General features: G+C 40.9%; 1 protein-coding gene across 1 annotated transcript in view; it reads right to left on the bottom strand.

Annotated features, from left to right (window-relative positions):
• The window catches only part of FRY (FRY microtubule binding protein), a 469,586-nt gene extending 467,569 nt beyond the window's left edge, over window positions 1–2,017 (bottom strand). The window contains exon 1 of the mRNA XM_032294839.1: window positions 1,811–2,017. The gene's annotated coding sequence lies outside the window, so the exon portion shown is untranslated. The remainder of the gene's footprint in view (window positions 1–1,810) is intronic.
• Between the last annotated feature and the right edge of the window lie 19,688 nt (window positions 2,018–21,705).

The raw sequence follows: 21,705 nt of genomic DNA, 5'->3' as shown, positions 1-21,705 counted from the left end.
ATGGGGTGTACTTCCATATGCAGAGCTAAAATAGGCTTGGATGATTGAGAGTAGAGACTGCTCCTTACGTGCCACTGAGGAAAACACTTGGTTACCTGTCTTCTGGGGCCATCTTATCTGAATGAATGAGGTGGGTTTACATGACTGGGTATTTCCATCTGATTTATATGCTGGAGATGGGGTGGAGAGTGTCTGGGGAGCACCAATGTGGCCCTTGAGTATACGTGCACACAGTGGGGGTGGTTCCCAGAGGGAAAAAAAACTCTGTAAAGGGGTCTGATGTACCAGGCCAGTAGAGCTAGCACATGACGCCACTGCATTACAATGAGGGCAACTCTCAAGAACTGGGAGACAGCATAGAGCATGGACAGGAAGTCAAACAGATCCAGGTTCAAATCCTGCCTGTATCACTTACTTGCCCAATAATCTTGGTAAAATTACCCAAACTCTTTAAATTCAAAAAGTGGGGAAACTAATAATAGTACCTCCTTAGAGTGATTGTGAGAATTAAAATAATATATGTCCACACCTAGTAATGTGTCTGGTGAATAGAATGTGCTCAATGTGTGGACACTACTGTGTCGCCTCTAAGGAAATTCCCTTAAATGTAAATGTTTTTACAGATACGATTTTTAGCATGGGAGTATATCACATAGACCAGAAAGTAGCCTTGGCTAAGGTGTTTCAAGGTAATTATGAAGTTGTCTTACGGTAGGAATACATCTTGATAATAAAGAAAAATGTAAATATGAGAATCCGCATGTTATCAGTGAGAATGAATAGAATTTACCATACATTTGTTGAGATTTGCTTAATGGCAAGACTATGCGATATTTCATGTTACTACCTCTACCCTGAACCGCTTTATGATTGATGTGTTCCTCAACCTTGTGTAAAACTCTAAGCATCACTTCTCTGCGTTGGAGGAAGTTTTGTAAAGCAAATAACCCCCACCTAATCTATCTTGCTTTGAAGGCTGAAACTTCCTCTCATCTTCGAGGGGACAGACAGTGTGTTCTGTATTCTTTGCATTGGGCTATCACTCTGAGAGGTGAGCCATAACTTCGAACCACTTTGGTACGCTCCATAGAACCTGTTCCAAAACTGCAAAAGCCGACTGAAAGCATCGAGAATAAGAAAACGCTAAGGAATCGACAGAGTAATTATCGGCACCTTGGACACACTAGTGTTTGGGGATCTTTGATTAGACGGCAAGGTAGATTTAAAGCATAGACCTCGGTTGAGTCCACTCTACGCAGAGATAACATAGGGCCACTGACTACCTGCTGCAGTTTTCACACTATGCCGGCTCTGGGTGCCGTCTGCACAAAGCCCCCTCCCCAGGGGTATTCCCACAGAGGAATTTTCTCAAGGAAGGTCCCGTGGCAGGAATGCTGCTGGGGTACGGGTTCCCACGAGCCTACACGCAGGGCACGGGCTCACACGGCAGGGTGGGCTGCCTCTTTAAAGGCGCGGACCTCAGGGACCCCCGAGTCTGGCTCCTCAAGTCTGGGCATCAAACTTTCTCCTGGAACAAAACCTCTTCGAACCCACACGGAGACAGGAGGACAGAGCCCGGGGATGCCATCAGCTGCGGCCCGGAGACAGCGCTCCCACCCCCGCCCGCTTCCCTCAGCCCCCACCCTCTTCCTCCGAGGGAAGGCGGCCCCGGCCGCGCAGCCCCGCCCGGCCCCACCCACCGGCTCCCCGGCCCACTGCCCGGGCGACGGAGTCCACAGCCTCACAAAGCCGCCTCCCGGGCGCTGCGGTTCCCCGGGGCGAGGGGCGAGGGGCGATCCGGGCTGGGTACCTGAGGAAGAGGCCAGGACACCGGCGCCCGACGAGACCCGCAGCATCGCCCGGGCGCCGCCGCCGTGGTTGCCACCGCCCGAGGCTACTTGGCTGCGCCGAGCGCTAGAGCCTCGAGGACCCGGTGCTGCCGCCGCCGACTGCGATCCCTGCGCTCGCTGCGCCCGGGCTGGGCTGCCCCGCGACAGCCACGGTCAAGCGGAGCCCCGCCCCGTGCGCGCCCGGCGAGCCACGGACCCCCCAGGACGCGCCGCCTTCCCGATTGGCTGCTGGAGTCGCTAGCCCCGCCCCTGCTTGCCGCGCTCCTCCCACACCGGGGGCGCGCGCGGCTGGCGGCCCCGCGACGGGCGGACTCTCCAGGGGCGCCGCGGGAGGGTGCGGTCCGCGTTGGGCGAGGCTTCCTGCGGACACCGGCGCGCTCGGCCTCCGCTCCTGGGCGCTGCAGTTGCCCCGCTCCTTGCCAGCCTAGAGACAAATAGACGGCCAGAAAGAAAAGAAAGAGAGAAAACATCTCTAGAGCTCTGCACGGGGAGGGCAGTCGCCGTGGCAGCAGTGGTGTGAAATCTTATTGGTATAAACTCGTTTCTTACAGAAGGCCAGGAAAGGCTGTCTAGGGTGGAGCATTGGAATTATCACCAAGGCTTCTTTGGTTTTGCTTGTTTTTTTTTTGTTTGTTTTTTGTTTTTAACCTGCAGGTGTCCTTACACACCTCTAGACTTCTTTATCTTATGAAGAAACTAAATCCAGTTAAGCAACTTGTCCAAGGTCATAGAGCTGGTTGCAGGTTGATTGTGTATTTCGATGTTAAATCAAAGCTGCCTCAGCTTTTATTTCTTTTCCGTCCAGAGAAGAGTTGCATTCTCATATGCAATGCTTTGTATACTGTAAAACAAGGAATCAATTAATAATCCATAGAGATAGAAAGTAGATTCGTGGTTGCTGGGGTGGGAGGACTGGGTAAGTGATTGCTAATAGGTAGGGCTCTCTTAGGGTGTTGAGAATGTTCTGCAGTTTGATAGTGGTGAGGGATGCACAACTCTGAATATTCTAAAAACCAACGAATTGTACATTTTAAACTGCTGAACTTTATGGAGTGTGAATAGTATCTCAACAATTCTGATATTTTAAAATGTTTTGGGCGGGGCGAGGTGGCTCATGCCTGTAATCCTAACACTTTAGGTGGCCGAGGTGGGTGGATCATAAAGTCAGGAGTTTGAGACCAGCCTGGCCAACATGCTGAAACCCCGTCTCTACTAAAAATACAAACATTAGCCAGGCATGGTGGTGCATGCCTGTAATTCCAGCTACTCGGGAGGCTGAGGCAGGAGAATTGCTTGAACCCAGAGGCGGACGTTGCAGTGAGCCGAGATCATGCCACTGCACTCCAGCCTGAGCAACAGAGCAAGACTCAGTCACGGAAATAAAATAAAATAAATAAAAATATGTTAATGCTTGAACCTAGAAAGTTGAGACTGCAATGAGCCATGATGGTGCCACTGCATTGTAGCCTGGGTGACAGAGCGAGACACTGTTTTAAAAAAAAAGGTACCCAGAGTGATAATACTGTGGGGAAACCCACATAAACAAATATTTGGAGTATGTCACAATTCTTTGTGAGCAGAAGTTATGACTTATGTACTAGCATCCATCCATTCATTCAACAATTCACATCCTTCTTTATCAAGTTACTCTGACATGGGTACAAAGATAAATAACGAATGACCTCTGTCATTAAGGAGTCCCCAGTCTATTGAGGGGACAATTTATAATATGTCACTCTAGGGAGGTAAACAAAGTGTAGGTTTAGGGTGCTAAGACCTAAGGAAGGACCTTGGCACAGTCATAAAGGGGCTGAAGAATGTGTAATGTTTCAGCAATGGCCAACATGGCTAAGTGTGAGAGGTGTGACAGGAAGTGAAGCTGGACAGTTACTCACAGGACAGAGTAGTAGTATGGACTAGAGCTCAGCTAAAGTGGTGCAGGCTAATTAGGAAGTAAATTTTCTATTCTTTCTTTTTGTATCCCTGGTGTAGTGTGTGATATTGGTGAATGGTCTCAGTCATCATCATATGAGCAAACAATGGTAACACCAACTGACTTTTGTTTCTACCTTTGTAGTATGTACAAACAGGTTTTGTGGATTGCCTCCTTGGAAGCTCAGAGAGGTGAAGGGGATGCGCTCAAGGTGTTATGTCTTCTAAGTGACAGAGGTGGGATGAAACTCCATCTCCTGACCTCGGATCTTATATTCTCAATATTGTCAGCCCTTCAAGTTATAAAGCTTCCTTATAAGTGCAAAGAACTCTTAAGCTAAAAAAGCTCTCTAAGCAGTAGCAAGTGAAACCTGTTTTTTCACTTGGAGTTTTTCTGTGTTTTGATTGGGAGCTAGAAATATTACAAGCCCTAGGAAAAAAAAAACTTAGCTACTAATCTTAGCTCTTCAATTGAGACTGTTCAGCAAAGCCCTGGATTCCAGGTTTTATAAAAAGTGACTCTACAGTTTAAAAACAGGATGCTGCCTATTTCTCTTGTCAGTGTACAAATGACAGCATACTGAGGGCACCTTCCTTTACATCCATTCACCTGTCCATCTCTTATGGGATTATAAACATCTTTTGAAAGCAGGTACATGTTGAGGATTCTTAATCCAAAAATCCGAGATCTGAGATGCTCCAAAATCTGGATTTTTTTGAGCACTGACCTGATGACACAAGTTGAAGATTCCATTCCTGACCTTATGTGATGAGTCACAGTCAAGACTCAGTGTACAACAGTTTACTTAGTGTCCCCAAGGGAAACAAAAAAAGACCTGTGTAGCCCCCTTCTGCTGTGATTTTTGTTTCATGTACACTCAGATTTCCCCATGCAGGCATGCCCACATAGGATAATAAAATGGCACATGTGCAGGCTGGACTCTCTAATGGTAGGCTCCCCACGATGCCCCACATTGGGTCAAGATCTACATGCAATGCTCATTGTGTTTTTTGTTTGTTTGCTTATTTTCTGCTCCATGGTATAAAATTATTATTTAAAATGTCAAAAAGGTCTGGAGATACCCCATGGGTAACAATGACAAGAAATAGAGGAAGCATTTATGTTAATCTATAGCACAGAAATTTTAGCTGTTGGAGAAACTGGACAAGGTGTGTGAAACATCTTACGGAAGAGAATGGGGTTGGGATGATCATATATGACCTGAAGAATCAGAAGGATACACTGTCAAGGTTCCATGCTGAAAGTGATGAATAGAAGTTAATGAAAAATAGGAAAACAAGAAAAGATCTATTCATGATGAACTAAAAACTGAAGGGAACTGTGATAGTCTGAAGAAATTTAAGAGAAGACACAGCATTAAATTGTTAAAGATTTAGTCATAAGAAAGCATCTGCTGCTCATGAGGCAGCAGAGTTTTTTTTTTTTTTTTTTTTGAGACAGGGTCTTGCTCTTGTCACCCAGGCTAGAGTGCAATGATGCAATCTCAGCTCACTGAAACCTCCACCTCTCAGGTTCAAGCGATTCTCCGCAGCAGAGAAATTCATTGATGAGTTTGTCAAGGTCATGGCTGATTAAAATCTGACGTCAGAACAAGTCTATAATGCTGATGAAACATCACGGTTTTAGTATTGTTGCCACAGAAAGACACTGACTACAGCTGATGAGACAGCCCCTACGGGGATTAAGGATGCCAAGGACAGAAGAACTGTGAGGGAGGTGCTAATACAGCCGGCACACATACAGGTAAACTTGCTGTGATAGGCAAAAGCTTGCATTCTTGGCTGTTTTCAAGAAATTAATTTCTTACTACTCCATTCTGATGCTAACAAAAAGGCACGGATCACCAGGGATGTCTTTTCTGACTAGTATCACAAACAGTTGGTACCAGTGTTTGGTTAGTGCTGATTCAGCTAGACTGAATGACTACTGCAAGATATTGTTTGTTATTCCTCAACCCCTGTCCTGCTTATTCTCTTAAAAAATATCATTTATGATATTCTCATAAAAAATTCTGAAATTCTGAGAATTCCCTGAAATTCTCATAAAAAATATCATTTATGCCATATACTTTCCCCAAAAATGTGACTTCATTAATTAAGCTATGTGACCAAATATCAAATGAAGGGTAATTATAATAAAACTTTTTTTCTTTTCTTTTTTTTTTGAGATGAAGTCTCACGCTGTTGCCCAGGCTGGAGTACAGTGGTGTGATCTTGGCTCACTGCAGCTGCCTCCCCGGTTCAAGCAATTCTCCTGCCTCAGCCTCCCAAGTAGCTGGGACTACAGGTGCACACCACCACACCTGGCTAGATTTTTATTTTTAGTAGAGACGGGGTTTCAGCATGTTGGCCAGGCTGGTCTTGAACTCCTGACCTCAGGTGATCCGCCCACCTCAGCCTCCCAAAGTGCTGGGATTACAGGTGCGAACCACTGTGCCGGCCAAAAAAGCCCTTGAAAAGCATACTAGCAGAACTGAACAGAGACATGAGGGTAGAAGGTTTTTAGAAGGAGTTTGGCGTGAAGGATGCTGTATATGCTTTTTCCAACACTTGGAATACAGTGACTAAAGATATAGTTGTGCATGTCTGGCACAACTTCTGGCCTGTGTCTATGTTCAGTGAGGACGATGAACAAGGTGGTGACTTTGAAGAATTCTGTATGTCAAGTGTCAAAGTGCATACTGACCTTCTCACATATGCAAGAAATATACCTGCAGAATTGATCAGTAAGCTGCAAGAAGTGGATATAAAAGAAGTTTTTAATATTGATAATGAGGCTCCAGTGGTTCATTCACTGAATAATGGTGAAATAACGGAAATGATTCTGAAACAAAGTGATTGTGGTAATAGTGACAATGAAGATGATGTTAACACTGCAGAAAAAGTGCCTCCGATGACATGGTGAAAATGTGTGATGGGCTTATTTGTTGAGGGACTAGAGCAGAGTGCACCCATAACAAAGCAAGAGATCATGCTAGTTATAAAATCAAAGAGAGACTTCCAGGACAAAAACCAATGCTAATGAGGTAGATAACTCCCGAGGAAACATTTTAAAAAGCCACCCAGCAGAATACCTCCTCATTTCTAGAGGACCCACTTCCTTGTCCCTCAACTACTTCTGATGTTTCTTCTCATCTAAAAAAGTAAAATATAATACTCAGTAACCTTTAAATCAAAATACACCATCGTAGGTGGAGACCAAAAGCCTGCTGTTATCTGTTATTATTATTTTTTTGAGAGACAGGGTCTGACTCTTAACAGGCTGGAGTGCAGTGGTGCCATCTTGGCTCACTGCAACCTCTGCCTCCCAGGTTCAAGTGACTCTCATGCCTCAGCCTCCTCAGTAGCTGGGACTACAGGTGCATGCCACCACACCCAGATAATTTTTGTGCTTTTAGCAGAGAGGAAGTTTCACCATATTGGCCAGGCTGGTCTTGAACTTCTGGCCTCAAGTGATCCGCCTGGTGGAGGTGGAGGTTGCAGTGAGCTGAGACTGTGCCAGTGCACTCCAGCCTGGGCGAAAGAGCGAAACTCAGTCTCACAAAAAAAAAAAAAAGTACAAAATTACTTTCAGGCCATGTAATGTGAAACAAAGTTTGTGTTCATATTTGGATCCCTTCCCCAAGATATCTCACTGTGTATATGCAAATATTCTGAAATCTGAAGAAATCCAAAATCCTAAACACTTTTTGTCCCAAGCATTTCAGATAAGGGGTACTCAACCTGTTCTGTGTTTTGTTCATTTCCTTGCTTCCCCTCCCCTCAATTGCATTCTCATCCCTGTCCTCAGCCCCCCTCCCCACCCTCTTTTCACTTTCAGTAGGCCCTCAATGAATGTTTAAATGTCCAATGTCATTTTAGCATCAGAAAGGGAATCTTTTTATTCAAATCTAATTGTCTATGGTGCTGACATACATTATGAAATCTCGATATTAATTAGCTCATGTGGCATACGTGCTCTAGGGCTTTGGGACATGGTTATAAGAACATTAGAGAATTATATTAACACTTCCCACACTTTAATAAGCTGTGTATTGAATTCTAAATCGAAATGCCTGGAATTTTAAAAAGTTAGTCTTATTCTAGTAAAATGCAATATTAATATTTTAACAGTAAAGACACTAAATACTTGGGAGCAGAAGAAATTTACTATTCATTATAGAATTTTTAATCCCTGAGGAGGTAATTTACTACTGATTTTAAAGGTCTTTGAAGTCTTTTGTAAATCTTCCTTGTTTTTCAAAGTATCTTCTCTTAGGCTCATTTTTTCTCTTTCACAGGTTTCTGATATCTGATTAGCACCTTGGCCTTACAATTCGGTTTTCCATAAACTTCTGTGAAGAAATCTAGGGAATCCAAAAGAACGGGGGAGTGCTGATCTCCCTGCAGTCTGAAGCCTGGAGAAACCATCCGGAAGGCTGTAGCTATTCATCTCACAGGAGCAGATGTTGTCCGTCCCCAAGGAGTTATTATGGGTTGGAAGAAATGCGAAAATGAAAATAAGTTATTTTGTGAATGTTATCAAATATGATCAGCACCAGCCAGAGAGAGCTCTAAATGAGTAAGTATTCTTTACTAATAGAAGCAAAAGCAAATGAACATTATGGTTTTCTAAATACATTCAGAAACAAATAATTCGAGCGAAAGCACAGACCTAATTGGGTCACACATGATAGCATGTGGGAAACAGTCCTGGAGAAGTAGAAAGTGTGTTGCTAGGTCAGCTCAGCTGGTTGTTATCTGTCAACTCTACCCCCTAGCCATGGCTTTGCAGACTTCTCTGGTAGGCTTCCTCCTTTCCAAGGTGGCTAGGCAGAGAGTCACAGAGATAGTGATCTAAGATCCTTTAGGATGCTTATGGGACCTGCTTCTGTGGGTGAAAAGCCAGTCAAGGATAGGACTGGAGAGGAACCAGAATACTTTCCTGCTGAGCTATCTGCTAGCCCCTGGTATTTTCAGTCAGCTAGCCGGGGGTTTCTTGCTGTTCTAGCACAGTTGATTTACCTTATGATTAAATGTGGGTCCATTTCAGGAAAGGAAACATAACAGCAGATAGCGACCACAGAAGTGATAGCCTGATGAAAAAGAATAATCTTGGGTATAGTGTAAAGGTAAAAACTACAAAGTTTTTTAAAAATAAAAAATTTCACTTGCACACACTCTCTTTGAAAAGAGAATGGGCAGCTATTTGCCAGCTGAAAAAATATAATCAAACACTTGATTATATTGTGGATGATCAGGGAAAACATCATGGGGGTGGATTTGGAGCTTACAATAAAGGATGAATGAGGATCAATAGTCTGGGAATGAAAGGGGAAGACAGACATTCTCTGTTGAGTAAAGGGCACCAGGAAAGTCACAGGGTGGAACAATGTATATATGTTTCAGGAAAAGGCAAGCAGGCTCAATGTGGATGAAGTGTGGAGGGGATTTTGAGAGATGAAGCTTGAAATACAACTGTATTGACCCTTCAACAAGGTTGGTTTGAACTGCAGGTGTTCACATATACACAGATTTTTTCAACCAAACATGATGAAAAATACAGAATTCATGGGATGCTAAACCTACATATACTAAAGGCTGACTTTCCCTATCTGTCTTCCGAGAAGTATGCACAGGTATACATGGAGTCCTGGAACCAGTCCCCTGCATATACTGAAGGATAACTGTATATGTTTCTTTTAACCTAAACTTCCTATACTAACTCTGTCTTTGTATATTTCTGGATTCTTCCTGCCCCAAGAAAACTAGATATGTACTTAAGAGAGAAAAGAAATAAGCTTGAAATATTTTACCAGTTACCATAGAGAGTAAGAAAAAAATTTCATATTATATGCAAGGAAAGTCAAGCACAATATATAATTATTCAGAATCAACCACTAAAAAGGCTCTTCAGTAGAATAAAGAATAGTTATGCCAAAGGAAGCAATTGTTTTGACACTTAATTGGGAGGACAACCAAAAATTTAGACTAGGATTATAGCCCTTGCCTTCCTTTTGGAAGATTTCCCAGTGATTATTCAGAGAAGCTGATACTCACAATTCTAGTTGGCTTAAGTGATGGTAAAATAAAACAAAACCCTATGGATGCATGTGTATAAAGAAGATTGACATAAAATCATTATCCATTGTTTAATAAATGACTTGAAGCCTTTTCTTGATGTAACTGAACTTCTCTCAAAAATGAATTTTGGCTGGGTGTGGTGGCTCACACCTGTGATGCCAGCATTTTGGGTGGCCGAGGTGGATGGATCACTTGAGCTCAGGAGTTCAACACCAGCCTAGCCAATGTGGTGAAGCCCCATTTTTACTAAAAATACAAAAATTAGCTGGGTGTGGGGCAGATGCCTGTAATACCAGGTACTTGGAAGGCTGAAGCAGGAGAAACGCTTGAACTAAGGAGGCAGAGGTTGCAGTGATCCCAGATCATGCCATTGCACTCCAGCTTGGGTGATAAGAGCAAAACTCTCAAAAAAAAATTTTTTTTATATTACCCCTTTACATTTCCTAACACTCTTTATTTTTGCCTATTCACTAGACTAGTTGAAATAGTTTCTTTTCTTTACTTTTCTATTTTTCTGTTGCATGACCTGTAAGAATGATATTTCATGGCACCAGAAGTGGTTGAGAAGGAAATTACCAAGGTATTGATCTCTGAATAATCCTGAGGGTGAGTGCTCTAGGGAGTTGGGAAAAAACAAAAGCGAACCTGTTTTCTAAAGCAAAAAGAGGTCATTTCTGCAAAGTTAAGACTGATGAGCCTGACAGTGGTTCTGAGTGAGGCTCTAGAATGGGTTATTCAAAGCCTGCACCTGGTAAAAAGTGAAGACCAAGAATCCAGCAGATTACTGAAGAGTATATCATCAGATCGTCCAGAAACTTATTAGACTAGTGAATATGTAGCAGAGACTGCTAATTGTTTCCCAATAAATATTCTCCCAATCTTTTTATTAAAAGCACCCCTGAGTTTTAATTGGGAGCATGATGGCTTATATAGACTCCACTTTCTGCACTCCACTGTGGCTGGGTGTGGCCACATGACTAGGTTCTGGCCAATGGGGTATAAGAAGAAGCCATCAGTCTGGTCCCTGGATGGCTCCCCTCCACTTTCTCCTTCCTTGTTCTACGTTCTGCAAGTGGTGAGGGAACATCAACCAAGTAGTCAGAACCATACCCAGGGGATGGTGGAGCAACAGCTTAGAGGGTCCCTAAGTTCCTGGTTGGCCACATGAAGAAAAGTCACCTATCTCCCTCCGTACTGTATGTTAAAGAGAAATAGGCCTGCATTTTATCTGAGCCACTGCATTTTAAAGTCTCCATGTGATAGCAGCTTAGTTTATGTCCTAATCAACAAAACATGAACTTTAGTAAGTCATTTGCTCAGGTTTCTTGTGATATACTTCTATACAAAGAGAAGAAATGTGTACAAGACAATTACATGAATTTGTAGCTGCAAGAATAATCTTACTCAAGTTGTCCTGATTAACCTAGGTTTGCAAACTATAGGCATCAGGTGGAATTTGACCCTGCATTTTGTTTTCAGTAAAGAATGCTTAAAAAAAATTACAAATTTTTTTGAGTGCTTTTAGGACAGTGTGTACTAACTCATCACAGTTCTCAGTGTCTTACTCCTGCCTCTGTTAGTCTATTTATTTTGAGAAAAAGTCTCACTCTGTCGCCCAGGCTGGAGTGCAGTGGCATGATCTCGGCTCACTGCAATCTCTGCCACCTGGGTTCAAGCGATTCTCCATAGATACAGGGTTTCACCATGTTGGCCAATCTGGTCTCAAACTCCTGACCTCGAGTGATCCACCTGCCTCAGCCTCCCAAAATACTGGGATTTGGAATTACAGGCATGAGCCACCATGCCTGGCCCTTTTTGTATATTTCTTTTTTTCTTTCTTTCTTTTTTTGAAATAGTCTTGCTTTGTCACCCAGGCTGGAGTTCAGTGGCATGATCTTGGCTCACTGCAACCTCCACCTCCTAAGTTCAAGCAATTCTCTGGCCTCAGCCTCCCAAATAGCTGGGATTACAGTCAAGTGCCACCACACCCAGCTATTTTTATATTAGTAGAGATAGGGGTTTCACCACATTGGCCAGGCTGGTCTTGAACCCCTGAGCTCAAGTGATCTACCTGCCTCTACCTCCCAAAGTGCTGGGATTACAGGCATGAGCCATAATGCCCAGCCTCTTTATATATTTCTGTTTCTTGCTTGGCACCTGAAGGCATTTGAGTTACTAGAGTAATAGACTATGCTGTTGTTCCAAATACCCCTGACAATACTGTGACTTAAAAATGAAAGAAGTTTGTTTCTTTCTCACTTAAGATCTGTAGGTAAACATTCCTAGTCAGTAAGCAACTCTACCCACAATGGTCACACAGAGGCTTAAGTTCCTTCCAACAAGTTGTTCCCTCATCTTCAGATTGTTGTTTGCAGGATTGAGAGTGAGTCACAATGAATGACTCCTGCTGTCAGAAAGGAAAGCAAATCAAACAAGCAAATGTGAGGGAGGCACTGATCTAATCTAAGCGTAGAGTTTGGTGAGTTTTGATGAATATATACACCTGTGCAAGCACCACCCAAATCGAGATCTAGAATTTAGGTTGTCAACTTCTTTTTTTAATTTGTTGTTTTGGTGAAGATACTTTGCCCCTGAATTTGTGGATAGCATTAAGCCCAGAGGAATAACAGTCATGTTGGGTAGTGTAAGAGTTCAAAGGCATCTTAAGAATCTAGAGACATGAGATGAATATAATTTAGTAGGGGTAAGTGCAAGTCTTGACCTTGAATTCAAAAGTTAACCTCAGGCTGGGCAGTGGTGGCACAGGGCTGTCATTCCAGTGTTTCGAGTTCAAGGTGAGAGCATCGCATGAGGCCAGGAGTTCAAGATCAGCCTGAGCTACATAGTGATGCTATGTCTCTACAAAATATTTTTTAAATTAGCTGGGCATGATGGTATGTGCCTGTAGTCCCAGCTACTCAAGAGGCTGAAGTGGGAGGATTGCTTGAATCCAGGAGTTTGAGGCTGCAATGAGCTATGATTGTGACCAGCCAGTAATCAGAGGGAGACCCTATCTCAAAAAAACAAAAAAAGAAACCAAAAGTCAACTTCACAAGATGAAGAAAATCATACAAAACAAACTGTAGCTTAATAAATTACATAAGAGAATGTTCTTATAGCCACCACTCAGCCATCCAAATCAAGAAATGGAACATTTCCAGCCCCCACTGTTGCAATCACAGCTCCCTCACATCTGCCTTAAGTATCCACTAGCCTGACTTTTATAATTACTTCCTCACATTTATTTATAGTTCTATCACCTAAATGTTCATCCTTAGATACCAGCATGAATCTTGCCCATTTTATAATTTGATACATCTCTTTTAGTCTACAGATTCCTTTTCTATCCCTTTCATTTTCTTTACAATTTTTCTGTTGAAGAACTGGTGCTTTTTGACCAATAGAGTTTCCCAGTCTGGATTTTGTTGACTGTATAATACTTATTGTTTAGTTTAACAATGATCTCTGTCCTCATTATTTCCTGCAAATTGGTAACTGGATTCAGGTACTTGATCAGACTCAGGTTTGATTCCTTTGGCAAGGTGGTGGTAGTGTTCTTTCATCAGGAAGAATATATTATCTGGTCATTTCTCTTTTTGTGGTTTCAGGCACTGTTGATATGTAGGGCCTAAATCTATTAATTTATTAAGGGTTTCAAAATGGTAATATTACATTTTGGTCATTGCTGCTTTATCGTTTCACTTGTATTACTTTTAAGAAGGTATACCTCCCCTAATCTATAATTTGATCATTAGTGTACAGTTAATTAAGGCAAATAGATGTACAGTTAATATGATCACGGCAAAACAAATGCTTGCATTTTTATTTACCAGTTTTTTAAGATAATTGTTTTCCCAATGTCCTCTAAAGGTGACCAATTTCTTTGATAGCATTGTAGAGTCTTAAGTTTAAGCATGTTTAATAAGTCCAGAGGTAGGGAGTCCCCAAGACTGCCTTCATTTCTGACACCAAACACACTGTTTAGGGGTTTCCAAGACCACCCTCTTTCTGATATCAATTGCAAGTCTAGAGGTCCCCAAGGCAAACCCCAGGTTTGAGAAGTTCACTGGAAGAACTCACTGAAGTCTGTTAAACTCACAGTTATGGGATATTACAGCATAATGATATTCTGGAAGGGGTCCAGATTAAAGTCAGTCAAAAAGAAGCACATAGATCAGAGTCCAAGTAAGCTTCATGTGTAGATCTTTCATTTGTCCTCTCCCAGTGAAGGTGCAGACAGTGCTACACGCTTCTAACAAGGCCATCAGTTTCTTACTTTTCATATAAGGCCACTAATTTCATCACGAGGAGCCTACCCTCATTATCTAATCTAACCCAGATTGCCTCCCAAAGGCCTCATCTCCAAAGGGAATAAGAACTTCAATATATGAATTTAGGGGGACATAAACATTCAGTTCATAACGTGGGCTGTATAGATGGGCCATAGGTGGTTATCAACTCCCTAAACATTTATATTCAAAGTTTTATGGGTGTGTTCATTTTCCTAGTAAGAGTTTTGGTTCTTATTGAAATCCAAAAGAGATTACTAATTACTAACCCACAGTTTTAAAACCACTTTCATAAATTATGAGCTCCTTGCAAAAGGGAACATATCTTACTCCCCCTTTCAATATGAGGATACCAAGATCAGCTCAGCCGTAGAGACCCCCACCCAGGCGGCGCTGAAGGCATTAAGAAGCAGACACCGGGATAGAACAGCAAAGTGGGACTTTCCAGGGGCCAACAGCCTTCCAAGCCGAGAGCCTCGAGCAGATTCTGACCCACATAGGCTCTCTGAACAGGTGATTATTATTACAAACAGGTGTTCTGTGTTTTCTCATAAAACCAAGATAAACTAGGTAGGCAGCTGGTGCCTGCTTACCACTGATCGAGGACAAACCAGCAAGCAATCTCCGTGAGGGCAGGACCCATGGGGGCAGGGTCACATAGCCCGTGCTTAAAGAATTGTTTTAACTGGTGTATGATATTCATATACTGTTCTGCTACTTTAGAATGCCCCAAGTAGTTTTCCACTTGGTGGTGAGGGGTGGAGGGATGCTAGGTTTTCCTTGCTGCTGTTCTTAGCAAACAATATATTTTACCATTCTCTCAGAATTTCTCAGCAATCATATACTCAGCATTTCTTAACATAAGGATAAATGAATAAATGAATGTTTCTCTTTTTTAGAAGATATAAAGAAGAATGATTTCAAAAGATATAAATTTTTCCTCCTTTTTCTATTACTATTTTATATGATTTGCCTGGAAATTTGAGTTTGTGGAACAACCGTGAGTTTATTTGCCATGAAAATACAGAACCAGCTGTAGAGAATATAAGAAGTGATGGGTGTGGGGGTACTGAAAATATAGTATGTATGTGGGCAAATGGAAATCTTTTAGGCAAGCTAAGGACAAGAATTTCTTCTATCTTTTCACCTTTAAGAAACTTCGATTGATTGTCTTGGGCCACTTAATCTGATAGCAGCTTCTTTACTTCTTTCAAATGATGTCATTCTAATGATGGAGTAAAACTAGAGGTGCTGCAACATTAATGATTAATTCAATAAAATGCAAAGCTGTCTCAGGACAGGCTTGGGGTCAGGGTGAAGTGTTTCTGTCAGATTTGAATCCTCTTAGCTAGCTTTGCAGATTCAGTTATTTCCAGCTAGCAGTTTTCTGCGTTCATTAGATTAAAAGACATGTGACTGCCGAAAGAACCACTATATGCTATATTCTAAAAAGCAAGTGCAGCATTTTCAGCTCTAGGTAGGTTCCTGAAGCTTTGTGTTCTGCACCCACGGCCCTCAACAAAATTCAGAGCTGGGACTCACTGAATTTCAAGAGCTGTCAGAAATTAATCCTCAGGAACATTAAAAATAGGTAGACCAAACTCTGGAGCTCTGCTGAGGAAAATTACATGTCTACTCGTTGGTTAGGCAGCATAGGGGACTTATGAGGGAATTGGCCTGAAAGGAAAGGCCTGCGGAGATGAAAATCCGGGCAGCACTGTCCCTATATGTGTGCACAGTATAAAAACCTCCAATAGCATGTTTCTCTCTTAACAATTTATTGATCTGAAATCAGGTTAATTTAACTCAACAGCCTTTTTTTTTTTTTTTTTTTTTTTTTTTTTGAGATGGAGTTTCACTCTTGTCGCCCAGGCTGGAATGCGGTGGCTCGATCTCAGCTCACTGCAACCTCTACCTACTGGGTTTAAGCTGTTCTCCAGTCTCAGACTCCTAAGCAGCTGGGATTACAGGTGCCCACCACCACGCCCAGCTAATTTTTAATAGGATATGGGGGTTTGCCATGTTGTTCAGGCTGGTCTCAAACTCTCGACCTCAGGTGATTCGCCCTCCTCGGCCTCCGAAAGTGCTGGGATTACAGGCGTGAGCCACTGCACCTGGCCTCAACAACCTTTTTGAAGGCAGATAGGTAAAATGCAGCTTGAGGGGTATAGGCAGGCAAGAAGAGGGAGCATTCCCATCCTAGTTGGGATTTTGCCGTTGAAAGTTTGCTGTTACGTGTGTCTAAGTCTTCTTAGCATCATTGGGCAGAACTGTCCTTGGCTTCTCTCTCGCACACAGCCCCTTCTTTGCTACCCAGAAGGCTAACAAAGTGCCTCGAAAGTTACTCCAAGGAGGTAGCTTCCTATGCTTCAGGTTTGCACACAGATATGAGACCTTGTACATTTCTTGTGATATATTTATGTACTTCATTTTTTTTCCTGTGGACTATATATTTCTAAATGATATATTTCTGTAATTGCCTTTTCAAACCAACACCCACCAAGTTCTATAGTAAGAGGCTCTAAGTATTTTATAGTTAAAGCTTCTGATTTGAGATCATAAGAAATGCCTACTATAAATAAAAAAAAACAAAACTAAAGCACAACAAATTATAATTTTCAAGAATTCGCCTAAAAATATTAAATCATAAGTTCTGAAGTGCCAGAGAATCAACAAAATGTATAATTTAAATGAAATTTGGAAATGTAAAACATTTAAGTATTATAAGTAAGAATAAAATTCTCAATAGTTTTCTCAGAAGAAAATCAGGTTTAGATTTGGCTATAGACTAACGATGAAACTGTAATGAGTGGTGAATCAATTATAGCCTGATTTGTCATGGACCAGATTAATGTGCCAATTCATTTGATCATAATCTACTTATATATCAGAGCATGAATTTAAAATCTTAAAGCAATATGTAATTATAGAGTACATTATTTATTCAAAAAAGGAGTCTTCATTTTCCTAAAAATAAACATAAGCCTAATCTAAAGCAAAATATATTTATATATGTTCCTTTAGGAGGTATTGTAAAATTCCTAGGGACTTTATAACAAAATTTTTATATATTTTTGCTTTATTATTTAGCAATTGATCTTCATAGATTTAATCTGTGTAATATTAAGTCATCATTTTCTTTCTGCAAACATATTAAATATTATGTAATTAGAGAATATTGAACTCATTCATAATAGCTTTTTCCTGTATTTTTTTCAGAAACATTAAGATAAAAGAAACTTATAGCTCATTTTTACTATAATAATTTCTTTGTTAGTCAACATTTCTAGTAGACTTATATTGCAAAGGCACTGAGTTCTAGCTATAGAAAATGAAGACTGAGCTTACTCAAGTTTAATGTTCTTTCATCATATAGTTCTTCCTCTAAATTGGTTAAATCTAAGTATTATTCCTATGCAATCAAGTCATGCAGACAAATTGAAAATATGGTTTTGATTTTGAAAGAGTATGCCTTTGATTTTTCTGGAAAATGAGATGTGCATCTCTAGGATGAATAATGTCCAAGTATGGATTTAAAATTCTGTTATTGATTTTTAAATTATATTTCAGAAACCATTATAATTATGCTTACAAACATAATAGCAGACATCTCTGTAGAATTCAGTAATAGCTGTTGGACCAGAGAAATAATGTACTTCATTTTAAAAACAATTTAACATCAGCTATATATGCACTCATACATTTGGATTTAAAGTGTTTGATTAATATACAAATACATGGAAATATTCTTATGTGACGTTCTAGGAAATTAAGCTTTTCTGAGTTGTTTATTAGAAAAGAGAGACCAAATCATTAATCTGGTTTAATTTTACAGTAGTCATTAGGAGCTACTAACACAGTTGAATTTTCCTTGAAAATGTTGTTTCTTAATTGAAAAAATACTCAGATCCTAAGTTTAAAAGATTGTTAAAAACCATACAATTTATCCTTTGCTTTGTAAAAATGGAATCATTAATCAAGACTTTTAAAAAACCTGGTTTCTCTCTTGCAGTTGCTGATTATTAATTTTGCAAAACCAATATTGAGCAAAAGTGAATGGCATGCTGCTCTTGCAAAAACTCGAGCTATTGTTTCTATTTTCCTGAGACCTGTATTTTAATGCTATTTTCTTTATACAGTAATAACTCAATGAACAAGTCCTTTAGGAATGAAGTTTCATTAAATACATTTGAGTGATTTCAGTCATATACACATACATTAACCGTATGAAGCAGGGCTCTCTGCCTATGTTAATGGAAGATAAAAATATCTTTCAGTCATGTTCATGAATTACATCTACATGAGGGACAGGCATAAAGATCATTCTGAAATATGTGAAAATTGGTTAAATCTGTCTCCCCAGTCCCCACTCCTTTCATTTTCTTCTCTATTCATTTCACTGAATGAGTGAATGACTCTTTGCTTTTAGTCATTTTGGATAGTTAGGACTTTTGGGGAACATTAGAGTGAGATGGGCTTTATACTTTTCGAGTTATAAGAACAAAAAGAGAGGGAGGAAGGGGATTCTTGCCCATATTGATTTTTATGCTGCAGGTGCCCTGGGAACTCATTGTGCACATGCCAACATACACAAGAAATGAGCTGGTGAGTCTGTGTTGCCTGTAGTAGTATTTGAACTTCTCAGTGGTGCTTTCTCACTTAACCTTTATGGCTTCTCTGTATGTCCCACCTCACTTCCTGGAGCCTTTCTCTGCCCTTCCTCACCCAGTCTGAATGGGAGCTGTGCTTCTCACACGGCTGCCTAATGTCACTGCCAGTCAGCTTCCAAACACCATATGCAATATCACTCTTTTCACACAGCTTCTACTTTGGAAAATGCAGAACCGAGGGAGTTTAAAAGATGCACTTTTTCTTTTAATGTGAAAGTTAAGACACTGTAAGTGTCTTTGAGTACTTACACTTAGTACTTATCTCTTGGGTGGTACTTAGCACTTTAATGCATAATTTTTCTCCCACATAGGGCACCTCTCTTTTAATTTTCTCATTTTGGCAAGTTCATCTTTCAGAACTGCTAGATCACAGGAGATCATCATTGACAACTGAAATCCTCTTTGTTCTAAAGCCAAGTATACGACTAGACCAATGAGGATTAAGGAGACCCGAAAGGCTTTTGGCAAGATAGCATCAACATTCCCAGAACCTGGCAGGAAGGAAACTAGTAGGTGAAAACATCCATTTCAAAAGATTAGGGCTGGGGAGGAACCTCCTCAGGGTGAAGGTGGCCTTTCTAGCAGTTATCTCTGCTCCCACAACCAGCTGGAGTCTGGGCTCTCAACTGTCAAGTCCAAAATCTCCACCGTTTACTGGTGGTAAAAACGGTTCCCACAGACTATTTGCCTTTAGAAGGTTATTATTAACATGCATATGTTACATATTATCTGGAAGCAGCCTATCTCCACCCAGCTTCTTTCTGTAATACCAGTTGGCCTCTGGATTAGCTAAATTAGTCTTTAAATACTGATGGTGGGAGAGTCTATGAACTATTGGGATGTGGTATGAGTGGAAAAGAAGTACGCATCCTGGGTTGGAGGGGGGTGAAGGCAAAATAACGATACTGCATCAAGCAGGACCAAGGTAGAATTTCAACCATAATCAGTCCATTGCCTGATGCTCATGGCAAGTCAATACTCCAAGACACCAGGTTGCAGCAGAGGAAGAGGTTTAATCTTAGGGTCACCTAAAACCTCAAATCCATATCTCCCCGAGGAGTTTAGGGCAAGAATTTTTAAGGATTTTGGGGTGGGCCGAAATGTGGAGATCACTGATTCATTGAAGAGTACAGGGTGACGTCATGGGACAGGGAGTTGAAGAAACTGCATTATGCTGATTCAGTTCCTATGTGGAGGGTCACTGGAATTGGGGATTTGAAAAAACCTCTTAAGCAATTCCTAAACCAAAGCCTTATAATTCTAATATCAGAGATCCTATCTATAAGAACAATGGAAATGCAAATTAATTCTTAAACAGATTCCAACATCAAAAATCCTATCCATAAGAAAAATGGGAATGCAAATGGTCAGTATCTAGTGCTACTTGACTTTCAATTACAAGGAAGTGGGCCAGAGTGCAGCTTGATCAATAATTATATGTCTTTCCAGAATTGTTGTTAACTCTGTGAGGATGGCTTTAGAAGAACTTTTGGAGGCCAAGAACTTCAAGGGGAGAACACTTTAAAAAAAAATTGCAAGGAAAAAAGAGAACAGAGATAAACAGAGAAAGAGCTACCTAAACCAACTTTGCCTTTTTCATTTTTCTTTCAATGTAGCTTAAGCCTGTTTTTCTATCAAACTGACCCTCATCTTCTCTAGTCATCATCTATTAATATTTTTGGAAAAGGAAATATTTTGGAAAAAAGGATAATTTGTTCATGCTTATTCTCTGGGTTTAATGGGGCAGGCCCGCTTTCAATCATCAGCATTTGATTAGGATACGATTCTTCCTTATCAATGCTGGAAAAGGGTGAAATAAAGGATCATTGCCCCTAGAAAAGGATAAGTGATTTTGTAAGCTAGTACTGTTTCTGAGCCCAAAGAGTTATTGAAGGAAAACTGAAATTTCATTGTGATTTTTAATTAATAATGTATTTTTTTTTTGCCCTTAGAAAATCAGGAAGTTTTTTTTTTTAAGTAAATTGAAGCAAGGAGCTCAAAGGTCTCTGAAGGTTACTGAAGGTGTAGAGGCTCTTACTATATCTCTTAATTTTTCTCTTATAGAAATTTACTAGTAAGTGAATTGTTACACTAGTCTGAAACTATTTCTCTCCCCAAAAAAGAGAAAGACAAAGATAGATAGGTAGGTAGAGACCCCCACTCAGGCAGTGCTGAAAGCATTAAGAAACAGACACAAAGATAGAATGGCAAAGTGAAACTATCAGGGAAGCTAACAGCCTTCTGAGCTGAGAGCCTCAGGGAGGCTCAGACTCACCTATTTGTTCTCTCTGAACAGGTGATTCTTGTTAACAAACAGGTGTTCTGTGTTTTCTCATAGAATCGAGATAAACTAGGCAGGCAGCTGGTGCCTGCTTACCACTGATCAAAGATGAATCAAAAAGGGAGGGAGCCACTGGGGCCGGGTAACTGGTGTGTGATTTCCATATACTGTTTATTACTTTAGAACGTCCCAAGTTCCCAAGCCTGCTTACCACTGATCAAAGATGAACCACGAGGGAGCCACTGGAGCAGGGTAACTGGTGTATGATTTCCATATACTGTTTATTACTTTAGAACGTCCCAAGCAGTTTTCCGCTTGGGGGGCCAGCTCGGTTTTCCTTGCCGTCATTCTCAGCAAACAATGTACTCCATCACACACGCTAGGACTTGTCCCAGCATACATCTCTCAAATGAGATGCCTAATTACTATTAAAAAACTTAGCAAGCAGAAAGAAAAAATGAACCATTGATCCAGTGGCTCATTTCTGCAAAATTCTCTAGCCAATATGGACTGAAATGTTAGTAATATGCCTCTCTCCTCATAAAACTATTATATTAGGGCTTCCTACATATGACCAGGATTAAGGCCTTGCATATCTC

Source organism: Sapajus apella, unplaced genomic scaffold (assembly GCF_009761245.1).
Source record: "Sapajus apella isolate SASKATOON/1434 unplaced genomic scaffold, GSC_monkey_1.0 scaffold32, whole genome shotgun sequence".
Taxonomy (NCBI): domain Eukaryota; kingdom Metazoa; phylum Chordata; class Mammalia; order Primates; family Cebidae; genus Sapajus; species Sapajus apella.
The sequence above is the reverse complement of the archived record's forward strand: the minus strand, read 5'-3'. Positions and strand labels throughout refer to the sequence as shown.